Genomic DNA, 5,685 nt, shown 5'->3' with positions numbered 1-5,685 from the left:
TAAAGGGAGACTTGAGGGGACTGGAATCAAGTAATTTCCCTTCTCTGATGTTGGATAAGCGGCTAAAAAAGTATTTTCCTTTCTCAGTGGTCCTTTGCTATGGAGAATGCTCTTCATGTATTTGAAAATAATTAAGTTCCCCCTCTGTTTGCCGGAAATAAGACTTTTTACTTGGCCCTTCACTTGTGAGAACTGGTGGATTTCCACGAGGTAAATCCACAAACGTATAGGAATCTCCATAACATGGCAGTTCCAAGATTTTATCACTCTCACAGTGGTCTACACTTTGCCTTCAGTAATTTGTCAAAGTTATTATTAACTGTTCCTACTAGTTGATGTCTCCAGTGGCTTTCACCCCAGGTAAACTGATCTAATCTTGGATCTGATTCTCTGTATTCACCTGTCTCACCAGATTTTGGGGTGGCACTGTGCTTTGTGATCTCAATTCTCTGATAGGTCAAAGAAAATTCATTGGTTTGCATTTTTTTCACCTTTTTCTCTTCTTGTAGATTTAAATGACGACTTCCAAGAGCTTTACATGTTAAAGCTGAAACTGGAAGTGCCATTTACCTTTTCAAAACTTGCTTTTCCCCCTTCACTCTCTCTTTCCTTTTTCTGAATTTATGTACTGGGTTAGCCAAAAAGTTTGTTTGGGTTTTTCCGTAAGAATTTATGAAAAACCCTAGCAAACTTCTTTTTGGCCAACCCAGTGTGTGTGCATGTGTATGTGTGTGTGTGTGTGTTTGCGTGTGTGTGTGTGTGTGTATGTATGTATGTATGTAATTTCTCAAAGCCCTACAGCTCTCCTACAGACTTTGCTATATTTTCCAGACTTTTTTTTCTTTTCTTCTGGATATAGTTTATTTGTCTAAATTGCTAGTAACTAATCCTGTAGATAGTAAGTCTATGTGCTGAATTTTTAATTTTTCGTTCTAAAATTTTCATTGAATTAATTTATTATAGATCTCAGGTTTCTGGTGATATTTTTCATCTTGCCTATTATTTCTTGACCATATTAATATTTACTTTTAAATCCATATCTTAATATAATCAATATTATCTCTTTTTTTCTTAATTAATTTAGGTCTGATATTTGTTTATTTTTTGACTAAATGCCAGATGTTGTTTTTAAAAAAAAACACACATAGAAACTCTAGATATTATTTTCCTTCAGAGATGATTGACTTTTTCTGACAAGTTGTTAAAAGTTGGGTAGATCACCCTGATCTACTGAGGACTGAGATGTTTCAAGTCTGAATTTCAGCCCTTCTGAAGTCAAAACTGAGAATCTGCATATCTACTGGGGCATTTTCTCTTTGGATGCCCTGGGCCCAAACCCTAACTTCTGACACTATGAGAATGTCAAAAACTGTATTAAGTTTTTAACTTTCAGTTGTCCATTTCTGCTTGGAGTTTCTAGACTCTCACCTCATGCAGCTTACAAACTGGTCAATGCTTTGAGGATAAAAACAGTACAGAATATTAAACTAACCTCTTTGTGTTTCCTTTTGGATCTTGATTCTTCAAATTTTGATTTTCTTTCCATGGAATATTTTTTGCCCATAGACTTGTAAATCTCATGGGATTCTCTGATATCTTGCTTTCTGCTTATTCTCTGAGTCCTGAGTCATCTTAAAACTGGAAAATACCTTGAGGTAAAACACGATGAATAATGTTGTACTCATCTCAATGCAAAAAACAAAAACCCAAAACATTTTCACTTATTTCATGTTATTGTATGACTGACATACCCCCATTTTCATAAAGAGCCTACTTAACTTTGTTTAAATTTTTTTTTACATAAGGTTTTCTGTTTAAATTTTTAAAAACAAACTTGCTCTCTCAATTTTATCCTCATAAGCTGTTCACACACAAAGATTTTCATTTAATTATATTTTGCCTTTTACAGAACTTTATATAAATTATTTTCCTTATATGTTATTTTACCTTATTTTATGTTACTATGAAGTAAGGTATTTTTACTGACACCAGACCTAGAACAAACATTCCTGTTGCAAGCTGAACTTCTTGCATTACATCTTTAAAAAAAAATCAGACTAGTGTGTATCAACCTATAAAACTGTTATCAGATTTACAGTCATATTTTGAATATCATCCACTATATTTTTTCTTTTCTCAATGCACCTGAAGTGATATCTTTAAATAACATATCATATTTTATTTAAAACTCAATTGAGATCCTAAGGCTTATGTTCTCTAAAAAAAAAAGCTAAGTGCTTCCTCAAGAAAATAAAGACAATTGTATTTTTGAGCAAGATGGTTTAATACATTAGAAAATATTGATTTTTCCTTTGTGCGCCAATTGTAAAAAATAAAATGGAAAATATAAGTATTGAGAATCATTCCCATTAACATTTAAATAATTAAAAATACTACCTACCTGAAATTTAAAGTGTATATTCTAGTAAAAACTAAATTTTGATAGAGTAAAAAGTTCAAAGAATGTTAAAGGCTAAGCCATACAACAATGTTTTTTAATTAATCGAATTGAGTATGTAAATAATAAAGTTTAATAAAGATTATATATAGTTAGAGATAATTTTTTGTTTGTTAATTTTTAAACTAGAAATATGTAAAACATATCAAAATAAAAAAAATACTATCTGTATTTTATAAAATGCTTTTGAACCAAGTTTTGCTCTCTAAAAGTCATACTTCATTTGCAAAATTGTCCCTTATTTAACCAAAATAATTTTATTTCTATGTTATATTTTTTGAAGCACTTACTGGATTTTATTTTAATTTAAATAATTGAATGATGTTTACAGTAATGACAAATACAGTTTCCTCTAGAAATATATTTTTTCCAGGCATTGAAAATAACATTTTCTCTAAACTTTATAACAACTCTGAAAAGGCACATGTTATCAGCCCCATTTTTGAGAATGTGGAGGTTTTTAGGTCGGCAAAACTCACGGAGCAGATAAGGCCAAGTATCCCTGACTCCAAATTGTCTGTCACAACACATGGTCATCTTTTTAATGGTAACTTGGAAAGCTCAGCAGGATATTTTCCTGTACATTTTAAGGAATACAAGCCCCATGAAAATGAAACATATGATACTCTTTTTGTTGTTTGCATAAAATATCTGATGTTTCAGAGATTCAAATGAGGCTGTTTCTTATAATACCTTTGGAACAATCGTGCCACCTGCAGTCATTAACTTGAAAGCCTTGAATTTATAAATGCAGAGTAACACATGATTTGGGAATGGGAAAAGGTGTAGTGAAATGTAACCTGATAATCCACTGCTTACTGAATTATAGCAATAATACTTGTTGCAAGTTATCATTTGGTATGTTGAATATATCTGATAAATGTGACCTCTGAGAGTTTCAACAGTTTATTGTCTTAAGCTTTTCTGCTGACCATTCTTTTTCAAGCCAATGAGTATTCCACAAACGAGTTATAAAAGCAATTGTCATAGAGTAAAACAAATTAAAGAGATTTTTTCTTTTTTTCTTAAAATCAAGCAGAGGGTAATTGTGTTGAAGTTGCTTTAAAATGTGCACATCTAAAATCTTGAGTCCCGAAGTGTCTCATCTGCTTTCTAATTTTCTACAAGATCTTTTAATATTTTGAGATTTATATTAAACGACAGGGGTCTGAAAGATTTCAGGAACTCTTGCATATGCATCAGAAATAATCAATTAAATTAATAAAAGAAAGATCACAATTTAGATGTTAGTTGCTATAAATTTCACCGCTATTCCTTTAACTATAGCTCGTAGTTTTCTAATTCTAGCTCAGAAATTACACTGATACACCCACCCTGAAGTAGCTGTCGCATTCCAACTTTCTCTTCAGCTTCTAGTCATACATGAAAGTTCTAAATTTCCGTCATAATTAACTAGCTGCTTTAAATAATAGCATTTTAGTAATTTGGGGGATCTGCTTTTTTGTTTCCTACAAAATGAAATACTGAAATACTAAAATCTTAATGATTTGGATCATTTCTCTTCTATTTATATAGGCTTTATTGTTTGGAATGTTAATACTACAAACTAATAGAACTATCGGAAGCTACTGAAACTAATTTAATTTTAAACCAAAACTATGTTATCAACGAAACTGTCATTAATTCCACATTGCCAAGGGAAGTGTAACCATAAATAAAGATCCCAGATACTGAATTTAGATGTATTGTTTCCTTTATAACTTGTTTCAAATCAATTTTTCTCCTTTCCAAAAAGAAAACTCTAAAACCCATGACCACATTATATAGGCTATTCTTTATATCATTGAAAACATATATATGCATAGCATATATATAATTTTTTCCTACCAATATTTACTCTCTCACTAGTGCAGTCTTCATCAAGACAAAACTTGACTCAAAACACAGTTGAGTAACAAAGGAAAAAGATATAGTATACTCTCTGAGGTGTTTATATATTTTTATACCTAAACTGCCATATTCCCTAGGTGGCCAGATATCTCAATCATCTTGTACCAAGTATTTTATGTGAAGCAAGGGGATGAATGCAAATGAAAGAATATCCTTATCGAAGCAAACTGCAGAGATTTTTTTCCCTACATTGTTATATGAGATAAAATCAGCACTAATGGCTAAATTTATTTAATAAAGCATCTGATATATAGCAGTACAGTACACAGTCCCTGCAGTACAAAATATCAAACCCTGGGATCCATCTGAAGGAGACTTTTTAGAACAACATGGAAGAGCCTTTCCATACTTAATTTTTATATATAGAATTAGTCCACATAAAATAAAATATATATTTAAAAATTTTAATTCTTATTTAAAATAAAGTGAGTGATAATAACAATACTATCTGAGAGTATCTTTCTCATACAGTTCAGAATACTTCTCAGATATACTAATTCATCAGTCACTGTGGTAAAAAAAGATTTTTGTGTGTCTAGTTTAATAGGTTATAAAAGCAAATGATGTAAAAAAGTAAAAGAGAAGTGGGCAAAGTATTGTTAGAAATAGTCCTAAGATTTCTTCATCTTTATAGCAAAATAAATGACCTCTTACACTTTTTTTAAAAGTATAAATTTATTGATTTATGGCTGCATTGGGTCTTCGTTGCTGCATGTGGGCTTTCTGTAGTTGTGGCGAGCGAGGGCTACTCTTCCTCGCAGTGAGCAAGCTTCTCGTGGCAGTGCCTTCTTTTGTTGAGGAGCATGGGCTCTAGGCACGCAGGCTTCAGTAGTTGTGGCGCACAGGCTCTAGAGCGCAGGCTCAGTAGTTGTGGTTCCTGGTCTTAGTTGCTCCATGGCATGTGGGATCTTCCTGGACCAGGGCTCGAACCCATGTCCCCTGCGTTAGCAGGTGGATTCTTAACCACTGCGCCACCAGGCAAACCCTGACCTCTTAAACTCTTAAACAGTATTTTTGAACCATATTAAAAATATAGAAAAGTACAATCATTTAGTATATACGTGCTGAATTTTCACACATTGCAGTCATACATGTAATCAACACCTGTATCACTTATCTATGAATTTATGAATTGTAATATACATGAATCATGAATTGAGAACTTCTTCCTCCTCTTTCTTTCTTTTTTTTTTTTGATAGTGAAACTATGTTGAATGTAAGAAAGTCATTTGAATTGCCAACAGACCATGAAAAAAAAGGGGCTTAACAGTTTGAAATGTTTCCAATATATTTATTTACATTTTCTGATTCTGCCC

At 32.1% G+C, this 5,685-nt stretch overlaps 1 long non-coding RNA gene across 1 annotated transcript in view; it reads right to left on the bottom strand.

Annotated features, from left to right (window-relative positions):
- Window positions 1-1,071: 1,071 nt before the first annotated feature.
- The window catches only part of LOC307187643, a 472,947-nt gene continuing 468,333 nt past the window's right edge, over window positions 1,072-5,685 (bottom strand). Inside the window, exon 8 of the long non-coding RNA XR_013828669.1 lies at window positions 1,072-1,649. This is a non-coding gene — a long non-coding RNA (uncharacterized lncRNA). The remainder of the gene's footprint in view (window positions 1,650-5,685) is intronic.

The sequence above is a fragment of the Stenella coeruleoalba genome (assembly GCF_951394435.1).
Source record: "Stenella coeruleoalba genome assembly, chromosome: 6".
NCBI lineage: Eukaryota > Metazoa > Chordata > Mammalia > Artiodactyla > Delphinidae > Stenella > Stenella coeruleoalba.
Note: the sequence above shows the minus strand (reverse complement) of the source record. Positions and strands in the feature narration are given on the sequence as shown.